This window comes from Rattus rattus, chromosome 3, assembly GCF_011064425.1.
Source record: "Rattus rattus isolate New Zealand chromosome 3, Rrattus_CSIRO_v1, whole genome shotgun sequence".
NCBI lineage: Eukaryota > Metazoa > Chordata > Mammalia > Rodentia > Muridae > Rattus > Rattus rattus.
The window spans coordinates 189,250,697-189,264,263 of record NC_046156.1 but is presented as its reverse complement, the minus strand read 5'-3'; the positions used below and the strand labels follow the sequence as shown (position 1 = coordinate 189,264,263).

Here is a 13,567-nt window from a genome sequence, read left to right as displayed (position 1 = left end):
TGCAATCTCCACATCCTTCCTCTCATCCAATCCCAGGATTCCCGCCCTTTCTTGGTAATATATAATATTTAGGGGGTCGATCTCCAATGCTGTAGAGCTTCGATTAACTGAGATTAGGTCCCAAGAAGACATCAGTTTCCAAAAAGCATCTCCAGTGGTTTCACACGTCCATTGTTTATAAAAGTAATGATCTAGCCCCCCACACCTGTGGGCCTCCATCCAATCCTGACATCTCTGGGACAGAGGTAAAAAGGAGTTTGTCTCAACTGTCTCTGGGCAGGAGAGTCTTTGCAGCCAGGTTTATCTGCCACATGCTGCCCCTTGGACACTACTCCGGTTGAGAGAGATCTTTTTAAAATAGGATGTGAATCTATAGGCTTTTCTTCATATGTGTGTTCTGGGATGTCCCATGTATCTAGTCCAGCCATTAAGGAGCAAGTGTCAGGCATGAGGGGTGGCCACCATGTCCATAAAGGGGCCATTTTACTTTGTTCCCATACTGTACCCCTATCTGCGAGACGACTTTCCAAGTTAGTTTCTGGGGGTTATAGGAATTATAAGCGCTTACGACTGAGACGAAGTTTAAGAGGGTTAGCAGTCTTTTCCAGCTTCCATTCATTTTTGCAAACATCTGGTGCACCCTTAGATAGGAAGTGTGGACCCATGCAGCAATCCCATCTACCTTAACAGCAGTGGGAGAGGTTAACAGTACTAGGTAGGGTCCTTTCCAATGAGATTCTAAATTCCCGGCTCGGTGTTGCCTGACCAGGACTGCATTTCCCACTTGAAACTGGTGAGGCGTCTCTGGACTTCCCGTCTTGTAGGCTTCTTTCGCTCGGCTCAGGATTTCACGTTGGACTGTCTCTAAAGCAAACAGGGTTTTAGGAAGAGCCTCAGGGCAGGGGGCCCCACCTGATTCAATGAGGGGCAGGAGACTCCCATACATAATCTCATAAGGTGTTAGGCCAAAAGGGCTAGGAGTGTTCCGTACTCGGAGCAGAGCGAAAGGAAGGACAGTCCAGTCTCCTCCGCCGGTCTCTAAGGCCAATTTTGTTAAGGTCTCCTTTAGAGTTCTATTCATCCTTTCTACCTGTCCTGAACTCTGGGGTCTATATGCACAATGTAATTTCCAATTGATTCCCAGTTGGGTGGCCAGTCCCTGACTTACCTGGGTGACAAATGAGGGTCCTTTGTCAGACCCAATAATCTTGGGTATTCCAAACCTGGGAAAGATTTCTTCAAGGATCTTCCTAGCCACTACTGGGGCTGTCTCTGACTTAGTAGGATAAGCCTCCACCCATCCTGAAAAAGTGTCTATAAAAATTACGAGATACTTATTACCATACTTGGTAGGTTTGACCTCAGTGAAGTCCACTTCCCAATGGACACTCGGGCGACTCCCTCTGAGTCCCTTTCCTAGGGGAAGTCTCAAATGTCCTGCATTAATCATGGAACAGAGCACACAGTCTTTTACAACTCTGTCAACAGTCTCTGAAAGTTTAGGGATATAATAATTTGAGGCTTTGATCAGAGTCTTAAGATGTTTAGTTCACAAATGAGTCAGGCGCTGTAAGTGGTCCACATAGGCATGTCCTTCTGTCTGGGGTAGGGCCAGTTTACCATCCAGGGCATACATCCTCTTGTCCATCGCCGGAGGTGAGAACCCTAGCTCGTCCATATGCTGGTGATCTTCTTTGGTGTATACGATGTCTGGCTTTGGGACTATTCGGTGGTACAGGGAACTCCTCGTTATAATCATTACCTCCTGCACCGCTTCTTTTTTTTTTTTTTTCTTTTTTTCATGTCTTTTTTTTTTTTTTTTTTTTTTTTTAATTAACGTGAATATTTCTTATATACATTTCGAAAAGTTATTCCCTTTCCTTTCTGTTTCGGCAAACATCCCCCCCCCTCCCTTCCTTATGGGTGTTCCTCCCCACCCTCCCCATTGCCGCCCTCCCCCCAACAATCTAGTTCACTGGGGGTTCAGTCTTAGCAGGACCCAGGGCTTCCCCTTCCACTGGTGCTCTTACTAGGATATTCATTGCTACCTATGAGGTCAGAGTCCAGGGTCAGTCCATGTATAGTCTTTAGGTAGTGGCTTAGTCCCTGGAAGCTCTGGTTGGTTGGCATTGTTGTACATATGGGGTCTCGAGCCCTTCAAGCTCTTCCAGTTCTTTCTCTGATTCCTTCCAGCCAGGGGTCCTATTCTCAGTTCAGTGGTTTGCTGCTGGCATTCCTTACCTCTGTATTTGCTGTATTCTGGCTGTGTCTCTCAGGAGCGATCTACACTTCTGCACTTCTTTTGCTTCATCCATCTTGTCTAATTGGGGGGCTGTATATATATGGGCCACATGTGGGGCAGGCTCTGAATGGGTGTCCCTTCAGTCTCTGTTTTAATCTTTGCCTCTCTCTTCCCTGCCAAGGGTATTCTTGTTCCCCTTTTAAGGAAGGAGTGAAGCATTCACATTTTGATCATCCGTCTTGAGTTTCATTTGTTCTAGGCATCTAGGGTAATTCAAGCATTTGGGCTAATAGCCACTTATCAATGAGTGCATACCATGTATGTCTTTCTGTGATTGGGTTAGCTCACTCAGGATGAAATTTTCCAGTTCCAACCATTTGCCTACGAATTTCATAAAGTCGTTGTTTTTGATAGCTGAGTAATATTCCATTGTGTAGATGTACAACATTTTCTGTATCCATTCCTCTGTTGAAGGGCATCTGGGTTCTTTCCAGCTTCTGGCTATTATAAATAAGGCTACGATGAACATAGTGGAGCACGTGTCTTTTTTTATATGTTGGGGCATCTTTTGGGTATATGCCCAAGAGAGGTATAGCTGGATCCTCAGGCAGTTCAATGTCCAATTTTCTGAGGAACCTCCAGACTGATTTCCCAGAATGGTTGTACCAGTCTGCAACCCCACCAACAATGGAGGAGTGTTCCTCTTTCTCCGCATCCTCGCCAGCATTTGCTGTCACCTGAGTTTTTGATCTTAGCCATTCTCACTGGTGTGAGGTGAAATCTCAGGGTTGTTTTGATTTGCATTTCCCTGATGACTAAAGATGTTGAACATTTCTTTAGGTGTTTCTCAGCCATTCGGCATTCCTCAGCTGTGAATTCTTTTTTTAGCTCTGAACCCCATTTTTAATAGGGTTATTTGTTTCCCTGCGGTCTAACTTTTTGAGTTCTTTGTATATTTTGGATATAAGGCCTCTATCTGTTGTAGGATTGGTAAAGATCTTTTCCCAATCTGTTGGTTGCCGTTTTGTCCTAACCACAGTGTCCTTTGCCTTACAGAAGCTTTGTAGTTTGATGAGATCCCATTTGTCGATTCTTGATCTTAGAGCATAAGCCATTGGTGTTTTGTTCAGGAAATTTTTTCCAGTGCCCATGTGTTCCAGATGCTTCCCTAGTTTTTCTTCTACTAGTTTGAGTGTGTCTGGTTTGATGTGGAGGTCCTTGATCCACTTGGACTTAAGCTTTGTACAGGGTGATAAGCATGGATCGATCTGCATTCTTCTACATGTTGACCTCCAGTTGAACCAGCACCATTTGCTGAAAATGCTATCTTTTTTCCATTGGATGGTTTGGGCTCCTTTGTCAAAAATCAAGTGACCATAGGTGTGTGGGTTCATTTCTGGGTCTTCAATTCTATTCCATTGGTCTATCTGTCTGTCTCTGTACCAATACCATGCAGTTTTTATCACTATTGCTCTGTAATACTGCTTGAGTTCAGGGATAGCGATTCCCCCTGAAGTCCTTTTATTGTTGAGGATAGTTTTAGCTATCCTGGGTTTTTTTTTATTCCAGATGAATTTGCAAATTGTTCTGTCTAACTCTTTGAAGAATTGGATTGGTATTTTGATGGGGATTGCATTGAATCTGTAGATGGCTTTTTGGTAAAATGGCCATTTTACTATATTAATCCTGCCAATCCATGAGCATGGGAGATCTTTCCATCTTCTGAGGTCTTTCTTCAATTTCTTTCTTCAGTGTCTTGAAGTTCTTGTTGTACAAATCTTTTACTTGCTTGGTTAAAGTCACACGAGGTACTTTATATTATTTGGGTCTATTATGAAGGGTGTCATTTCCCTAATTTCTTTCTCGGCTTGTTTCTCTTTTGTGTAGAGGGAGGCTACTGATTTATTTGAGTTAATTTTATACCCAGCCACTTTGCTGAAGTTGTTTATCAGCTTTAGTAGTTCTCTGGTGGAACTTTTGGGATCACTTAAATATACTATCATATCATCTGCAAATAGTGATATTTTGACTTCTTCTTTTCCGATCTGTATCCTCTTGACCTCCTTTTGTTGTCTGATTGCTCTGGCTAGAACTTCAAGAACAATATTGAATAAGTAGGGAGAGAGTGGGCAGCCTTGTCTAGTCCCTGATTTTAGTGGGATTGCTTCAAGTTTCTCTCCATTTAGTTTATTGTTAGCCACTGGTTTGCTGTATATGGCTTTTACTATGTTTAGGTATGGGCCTTGAATTCCTATTCTTTCCAGGACTTTTATCATGAAGGGGTGTTGAATTTTGTCAAATGCTTTCTCAGCATCTAATGAAATGATCATGTGGTTTTGTTCTTTCAGTTTGTTTATATAATGGATCACGTTGATGGTTTTCCGTATATTAAACCATCCCTGCATGCCTGGGATGAAGCCTACTTGATCATGGTGGATGATTGTTTTGATGTGCTCTTGGATTCGGTTTGCCAGAATTTTGTTGAATATTTTTGCATCGATGTTCATAAGGGAAATTGGTCTGAAGTTCTCTTTCTTTGTTGGGTCTTTGTGTGGTTTAGGTATAAGAGTAATTGTGGTTTCATAGAAGGAATTCGGTAGTGCTTCATCTGTTTCAATTTTGTGGAATAGTTTGAATAGTATTGGTATGAGGTCTTCTTTGAAGGTCTGATAGAATTCTGCACTAAACCCGTCTGGACCTGGGCTCTTTTTGGTTGGGAGACCTTTAATGACTTCTTCTATTTCCTTAGGAGTTATGGGGTTGTTTAACTGGTTTATCTGTTCCTGATTTAACTTCGGTACCTGGTATCTGTCTAGGAAATTGTCCATTTCCTGTAGATTTTCAAGTTTTTTTGAATATAGGCTTTTATAGTAAGATCTGATGATTTTTTGAATTTCCTCTGAATGTGTAGTTATGTCTCCCTTTTCATTTCTGATTTTGTTAATTTGGACACACTCTCTGTGTCCTCTCGTTAGTCTGGCTAGGGGTTTATCTATCTTGTTGATTTTTTCAAAGAACCAACTTTTGGTTCTGTTGATTCTTTCTATGGTCCTTTTTGTTTCTACTTGGTTGATTTCAGCTCTGAGTTTGATTATTTCCTGCCTTCTACTCCTCCTGGGTGTATTTGCTTCTTTTTGTTCTAGAGCTTTTAGGTGTGCAGTCAAGCTGCTGACATATGCTCTTTCCTGTTTCTTTCTGCAGGCACTCAGCGCTATGAGTTTTCCTCTTAGCACAGCTTTCATTGTGTCCCATAAATTTGGGTATGTTGTATCTTCATTTTCATTAAATTCTAAAAAGTTTTTAATTTCTTTCTTTATTTCTTCCTTGACCAGGTTATCATTGAGTAGAGCATTGTTCAATTTCCACGTATATGTGAGCATTCTTCCCTTATTGTTATTGAAGACCAGCTTTAGGCCATGGTGGTCCGATAGCACGCATGGGATTATTTCTATCTTTCTGTACCTGTTGAGGCCCATTTTTTGACCAATTATATGGTCAATTTTGGAGAAAGTACCATGAGGAGCTGAGAAGAAGGTATATCCTTTTGCTTTAGGTTAGAACGTTCTATAAATATCCGTTAAGTCCATTTGGCTCATGACTTCTCTTAGTCTGTCTACTTCTCTGTTTAATTTCTGTTTCCATGATCTGTCCATTGATGAGAGTGGGGTGTTGAAACTCCTACTATTATTGTGTGAGGTGCAATGTGTGTTTTGAGCTTTAGTAAGGTTTCTTTTACATACCTGCACTGCTTCTTCAGCTACTGAGTCTGCCATTCTGTTACCTTTTACAATTCTGCTTTGTTCCTTTTAGTGGCCTAGACAGTGGATAATGGCCACTTTCTTAGATAGGTGGATTGCTTCCAATAGGCTAAGTATCTCTTCTTTATTTTTAATATCTTTTCCTGCTGATGTCAGCAGTTCCCTCTGTCTCTATATGGCCCCATGTACATGTGCAGTAGCAAACGAATGCCTGCTGTCTGTATAGATGTTTACAGTCTTGCCCTCTGCCATCTGTAGGACTCAGATGAGGGCTACAACTCAGCTTTCTGTGCTGAGGTTCCTTCTGATAGATGGCTACCCCAGATGACATCAGTCCTGTCCACTACAGCTGCCCCTGCCATCCGTTTGCCTTCAACCATGAAGCTGCTGCCATCCATGCACCAGGTGGAACCTCCTGGCCATGGCTGGCCTCTTAAGTCCTTTCTCATGCCTGTCTCTTCTGCCAGTATATCTTCACATTGATGTGCTGGGGTTGAGTCTTCAGTGTCCAGTGGCAGGGTGGCATGGTTTAGGATGACAGGAGGGTAAAGTTTATCCTATCAGTCAACAACAGACTTTGGTAATGTGTCATTCTAGCATTCGACATCCATTGATCCGGAGACTGTTGCACAATACTCTCAAAAGAGTGTGGGGCTATTATAGTCGTTTGCTGTCCCAAGGTCAATTTATCAGCATCTTTGACAAGTAGGGCTATGGCCACAATGGCTCTTAGGCAAAAGGGACATCCACTCGCAACTGGGTCTAGTTTTTTAAATAAGTAGGCCACTGGTCTTTTCCATGGTGCCAAAGTCTGCGTAAGAACCCCTCTAGCCACTCCAGCTCTCTCATCCATGTATAAGGTGAATGGCTTAGTCAAATCTGGCAATGCCAGGGCAGGGGCCGATAATAAGGCTTTCTTGATCTCATCAAAAGCCTTCTGATGGTCAGGGGTCCAAGAGATTGTTTTCTCATCTTTAGTCAGAGCGTTCAATGGGGCTGCCATTGTGGCAAACCCAGGAATCCACAGTCTACAAAATCCAGCTGTACCCAAGAACTCCCTTACTTGTCAGGGGGTGGTAGGTATAGGAATCTGTGTAACTGTTTTCTTTCTGACCTCTGTCAGCCACCATTTCCCTTCTTTTAAAGAGTAACCTAAATAGGTTACTTCAGTCTGACATAGCTGAGCCTCCTTGACATTTTTTCTGGTGCTTAATTTTCCTAACAGTTGTTGCAACACAGAATATTCAGCACCTTTATCCACCAGAAAGTGTAAGGGGGTCCCCTCCACAGTTAGGGTTACCCTAGGCTTTGGGAGGGGAGCCTAACCCCGTCCCCTCTAATCATCATCTTCTTGTGTGTTCAGTACTTTATGGTCCTTTTTTTTCCTCTTAGGGCACTCTTGTGCCTAGTGGCCTTTCTCTTTGCAGCAGGCATATTGGTCTTTTTCCAGGGTAGGTTTCCTTCGCCCATTTCCTGCTCTGAGTCTTCTGTCACCCAGGTTCCCTGTCTGTCTGTATCCTGCCCTATCACCTTCTCTGCATCTTGCCCTACCTCTTTCTCCTACCGCCACGGCCAAAATCCTTGTCAAATTCCTTGTCTGTCTATGATCCCTTTGTTCCTCTCTCTCTCTCTTCTGCCTCTCTCTTTTCCCTTTCCTGTCTCTTTTCCTTTGTCTCTCTTTTGTGATACACTTTCTCAGCCTCCTTAACTAAATCCCGCAAAGTATAGTTTTGCAATCCTTCCAGGCGCTGCCATTTCTTTTTAATATCAGGCGCTGACTGTCCTATAAAAGCAATAACCATTGCTGCCGGGTGTCCTGGAGAGGCAGGGTCAAAAGGATTATATCTCCTGTAAGCCTCCATGAGGCATTCTAGAAAAACAGATGGCAGCTCCACAGGCCCTTGCAATATTTCTCTTACCTTAGCCAGATTAGTAGGGTGTCTCAAGGCCCCCTTGAGACCTGCCACCAGAGCCTGGCAGTAGACTGTCAGTTGTTCCCTACCTGCTGCAGTATTGAAATCCCAGTTGGGCCGGTCCAGAGGAAAACCTGCTTCTATCTCATTAGAGAGCTAGGTAAGCAGACCATCAGCACATTCTTGCATGCCTCCAGGAGGATCCGTTCACACTCTTCTGTAGTGAATAAGATCTGTAAGAGCTGCTGACAGTCGTCCCACGTGGGTTGATGTGAGTTCATCAAAGACTCCATCAGTCCAGTAAGGCTAGAGGGATTCTCAGAGAAAGAGGGGTGATTAGCCTTCCAGTTATAAAGGTCAGCAGAAGAGAAAGGCCAGTACTGGAGGAGTTGAAGGTTAGGGGGGTCCACTGGGATACTATAAGTAAGTAAAGGCATGACTACAGTGGAGTCAGGTTCCATAGGACTCCGAACTCTGCGGCTTCGGGTTCCTGAGGCTGGACCCCCACTTCTTACTTCTTCCTGCAGAGCAGAGATTAGAGGTTGCTGGGGAGGAAATGGGGGAAGCAAGGGAGGAGCTGGCCATTCAGGAGGCTCCTCAATCTTGGGATAGATTTTAGGAGGAGCAGAGGCTACTGGATGCTTCGGTTTGGGAGGAGCCTTCAGTTTCATCTGCAAGGCTGATATGCCACGAAGGCCAGGGCTTGTGAGCCAAGTTTAACCCAAGGCTTAACTCAGGGTAGAGGATTTTGAACCATGTCTTGCCAGACCGAGATGTAAGGTTGCTGGTCAGGATGTGCTCCCAATTTTTCCTGAAAAACAAGAGCTTTAACATCAAGAATCACAGCCAAGTCGAAAGAGCCCTCAGGGGTCAGCCGACACCGAAGTCTGCCACTTGCCCTTCTTAACTTCAACTGACATATTATGTGCTCTGTCCCTAACTTTAATCCAATGATCTAGCGGCCAGGTTCAAAGGAGAAGTTACCATCTGTCCCATCGTAAAAAAAAAAAAAAAAAAAAAAAAGAACCAACAACAACAACAACAGAAAAAAAACACTAAACACACAAACAACAGAAAACACAAAGAGATTACTATATCCAGATAACAAAGACCATGCCTGGTCCTCAGGCACCAGCCAAAGGCAGTTTCAAACAGAAGAGGTCTTTGAAGTTTCTCTTCCAAGATGAACATATTATTCTCTTCTACCCCATAGGAGACCACCAGGTATCCCTGGCTCTCCTGCTGCCCTGAAGCATCCCCCAGGGTGCAGCATGTGGTCCTCTGGACACATCTGTCAACCACAGCTTCTGAACTCTACAGCTCCAGAAAGCGGCTGCAAAACCAAAGGTGCTTTTCAGATACTAACCAGAACTGAGAAAGACACAGACAGCAGCCCCACACAGAGACACAATTGGAGATCCCCCTTACCTCCAAGAAGGTCTTCGAGTTGTGGGTTGTCATGAGATACTGGACGAGCCCCCAAATGAAAGACCACCAGGGTGGGGAAGACCCCCACTCAAATCTTGAGACGACGCTACCCTCAAGAACTCATGAGAAACCGGTCTTGATGTAATGAACAAGAGGTGTATTTGAGGAACCAGAGCTCTGGGTACGACACGTATCTCACACAGGAAACAGAGGAGCTGACCCCAAGCACAATTAAGGGAAGGTATTCATAGGGAAAATTACATAGTTAGTTGGCAACAGTTACACCAAGCAAAGCAATTTCACTAGTTTGTTTACATTGGCACACATGATCTAACTTGGGCTCAGTTCAACTCCAGGGCGCCCTGCACCTGGGGTGAGCTGACCCCAACTCTTTTTTTCTCAGGACTGTTAAGACAGGCCTTATCAAGGCCAGATGGCTTATGTCAAGGCAGGCCTTATCGAGGCCAGATGGTTTATGTTGAGCCAGGCCTTATCAAGGCTGGATGTTTTATGCTGACCCAGGCCTTATCAAGGCAAGGTGGTCTATGGCTGGACTACTCCCCCATAACATGTGATGTTATTCTTTTGTGAGGTGCACTGTCCCTCAAAGCAGGGTCAGTGGGGGATAGTTTACAAACCTTTATTCTTTCACTATTAGTACCTATCCTGGGTATCAGAGACATCTATGTCTGTCTGAGTTCCAGGCAGCCAGGACTTTATATGGAGTATAATAAAATACTTCATAATACTATATAGTAAAAAATATTCTACTTGCTTTCAGTTGATTTAAATGTTCTTAATTTTTTCAGTGGCCACCTAATTCTTCAACTTTATAGATAAACATTTAAAGATGTAGGTTTTTTTATGAGAAGTTACTCCTGAAGACTAGGGGATATTGATCTGCAGGAGACTCATATGAGACACAGAGTCATTATATACCAACAAACATGTTACGGTATAACTGGTAAAGAAGTAAGAAGTATTGTTTATACTGTAGTGTTATGTCAGGTGAATCTAAGAGAAAGACAGAACTCTTCATAGAGAGTCAAGTTAAAAAAGAGATTATTTCCTAATCCCGAGAAGTATACAAACAATATTAAGTGAGTTATTCTTGGATGGGCTATAGTTATATAAGCTTTCTTTTCATTATTATATCAATCACATCTATGGTTTTATTCATTGTACTCCGAATATCTGTAATGCAGGTGTTTGCAACAGGAAGTTCTGGTCTTCAGTCTAAAGTAATTAAATGCTATAGGTCAATAATTATATTCACAGCATTCAATGTTAAAAATTAATAGGAATAGGAGAGTTAAAGTGCTGTATAAATGACATGATGTAATCAAATGAGGAGAATGTTTCTCCAAAGGCTTACATGACCAATAATGTATAACAAATATATCCATCAAACTTTGATTATTGCTGAGGAAATTTGAGTAGTGTTTAGTAAGAGAAATGCCTTTACTAGAAAACCCAAAGAAATATAATTTTACAGGAAAGACATGCATATTATTTAAGGCTCCTCATAGAAATCAGAAAAACAAAACAAAACAACAGAAAAACAAAAGTGTACTGAAAAAAAATTGGCAAAATGTTGGACTTCCTGAATCCCTTTTCTTTCTGCAATCAATAACTGCTTTAGATTTGGAAGTTGAGCTGTGAAGAATAGGATGAGATGTAGTCACCAACTGCACAGAGCTTAAAAATGATTTCTGGCTCACATCTGTGTATTCCAGCCCAGGGTGGGCTCTGCTGTCCTTTAATTTATTTTTTGTCTCAAAACAAATCTCTTAAGATTTTTTCAAACAAATGACTGAGGATTTTGGAGATTGGAAATTCAAATTAGTCTGTGCTTTGTGAAGATCCTTTGCTGTGTGAAGATTCTAAAGACCTTTACTGATTCTTCCCTACTGTTTAGGGAGATAAGGTAGGAGACCCTATGTTCAGTCGAGGCAAAGTGACCCATTGATATGATGAGGCATACCTATGTTACAAAGAAATGGTTTACTCAAACTCTCCCTATTTAAACTACTCTCTCTCTCTCTCTCTCTCTCTCTCTCTCTCTCTCTCTCTCTCTCTGTCTTTCTCTCCTCCCCCCTCTGTCTTTCTCTTTCTCTCATACACAACATACACACACACACACACACACACACACACACACACACACACAGACACAGAGAGAGAGAGAGAGAGAAGGAGTGAACCATCCTCATTTTGGTCATCCTTTGTGAGTTTCATGTGTTCTCTGCATCTTGGGTAATTCAAGCATTTGGGCTAATATCCACTTATCAATGAGTGCATACCATGTGTGTTTTACTGTGATTGAGTTACCTCCCTCAGGATGATATTTTCCAGTTCCATCCATTTGCCCATGAATTTCCATAAAGTCATTATTTTTGATAGCTAAGTAGTATTCCATTGAGTAGGTGTACCACTTTTCTGTATCCATTCCTCTGTTGAAGGGCATCTGGGTTCTTTTCAGCTTCTGGCTATTACAAATAAGGCTGCTATGAACATAGTGGAATATGTGTCTTTGTTGTATGTTGGAGCATCTTTTGGGTCGATGCTCAAGAAAGGTATAACTGGGTCTATAGGTAGTGGAATGTCCAATTTTCTGAGGAACTTCCAGCCTGATTTCCAGAATGCTTGTACAAGTCTGCAATCCCACAAACAATGGAGGAGTGTTCCTCTTTCTCCACATCCTTGCCAGGATCTGCTGTCCCCAGAGTTTTTGGTCTTAGTCATTCTGACTGGTGTGAGGTGGAATCTCAGGGTTGTTTTGATTTGCATTTTCCTTATGACTAAAGATGTTGAACATTTCTTTAAGTACTTCTCAGCCATTCAATATTCTTCATCTGTGAATTCTTTGATTATCTCTCAATCCAATTTTTTAATAGGGTTATTTGTCTCCCTGCAGTCTAACATCATGAGTTAATTGTATATTTTGGACATAAGCCCTTTCTCAGTTGGAGTACTCATAAAGATATTTTCCAAATCTGTTGGTTATCATTTTGTCCTAAGGACAGTGTCCTTTGCCTTACAGAAGCTTTATAGCTTTACGAGATACGATTTGGCAATTCTTCATCTTAGAGCATAAGCCATTGGTGCTTTGTTCAGGAAATTTTCTCCAGTGCACATGTGTTCGAGATTCTTCCCCACTTTTTCTTCTATTAGTATGAGTGTATCTGGTTTGATGTAGAGATCCTTAATACCCTTGGACGTAAGCTTTGTACAGGGAGATAATGGATCAATCTGCATTCTACATGCTGACCTCTCATTAACCAGCACCATTTGCTGAAATCGCTACTTTTTTTCCACTGGATGGTTTTGACTCCTTAGTCAAAAGTCAAGGGACCACATTAGTTTTGGTTCACTTCTGGGTCTTCAATTCTATTCTACTGTTCTATCTGCCGGTCTCTGTACCAATACCATAGAGTCTTTTTCATTATTGCTCTGTAATACTACTTGAGTTCAGTGATAGTGATTCCCCCGGAAGTTCTTCCATTGTTGAGGATAGTTTTAGCTATCCTGAGTTTTTAGACATTCCAGGTGAATTTGCAAATTATTCTGTCTAGCACTATGAAGAATTGGACTGGAATTTTGATGTGGATTGCATTGAATCTGTTGATCGCTTTTGGTAAAATGGCCATTTTTACTATATTAATCCTGCCAATCCATGAGCATGGAAGATCTTTTCATCTTCTGAAATCTTTTTCAATTTCTTTCTTCAGAGACTTGAAGTTCTTATCACATGCATCTTCCATGTGCTTGGTTAAAGTCACACCAAGATGTTTTATATTATTTGGTACTATTACGAAGGGTGTTGTTTCCCTAATTTCTTTCTCAGCTTATTTCTCTGTTGTGCAGAAGAAGGCTACAGATTTATTTGAGATAACTTTATACCCAGCCACTTTGCTGAAGGTGTTTATCAGGTTTAATAGTTCTCTGGTGGAATTTTTGGAGTCACTTAAATATACTATCATATCATCTGCAAATATTGATATTTTAACTTCTTCCTTTCCAATCTGTATCCCTTTGATCTCCTTTTGCTGTCTGATTGCTCTTGCTAGGTCTTAGAGAACTATATTGAAAAAGTAGGGAGAGAGTGGGCAGCCTTGTCTACTCCCTGATTTTAGTGGGATTATTTTAAGTTTCTCTCAATTTAGTTAGATATTAACTACTGATTTGCTGTATATGACTTTTACTATGTTTAGGTATGGACATTG

The 13,567-nt window shown here is 42.0% G+C and overlaps 1 pseudogene; it reads right to left on the bottom strand.

Moving 5' to 3' along the window:
- Nucleotides 1–7,066: 7,066 nt before the first annotated feature.
- LOC116896034 lies at nt 7,067–8,909 on the bottom strand (annotated as a pseudogene).
- Nucleotides 8,910–13,567: the final 4,658 nt, after the last annotated feature.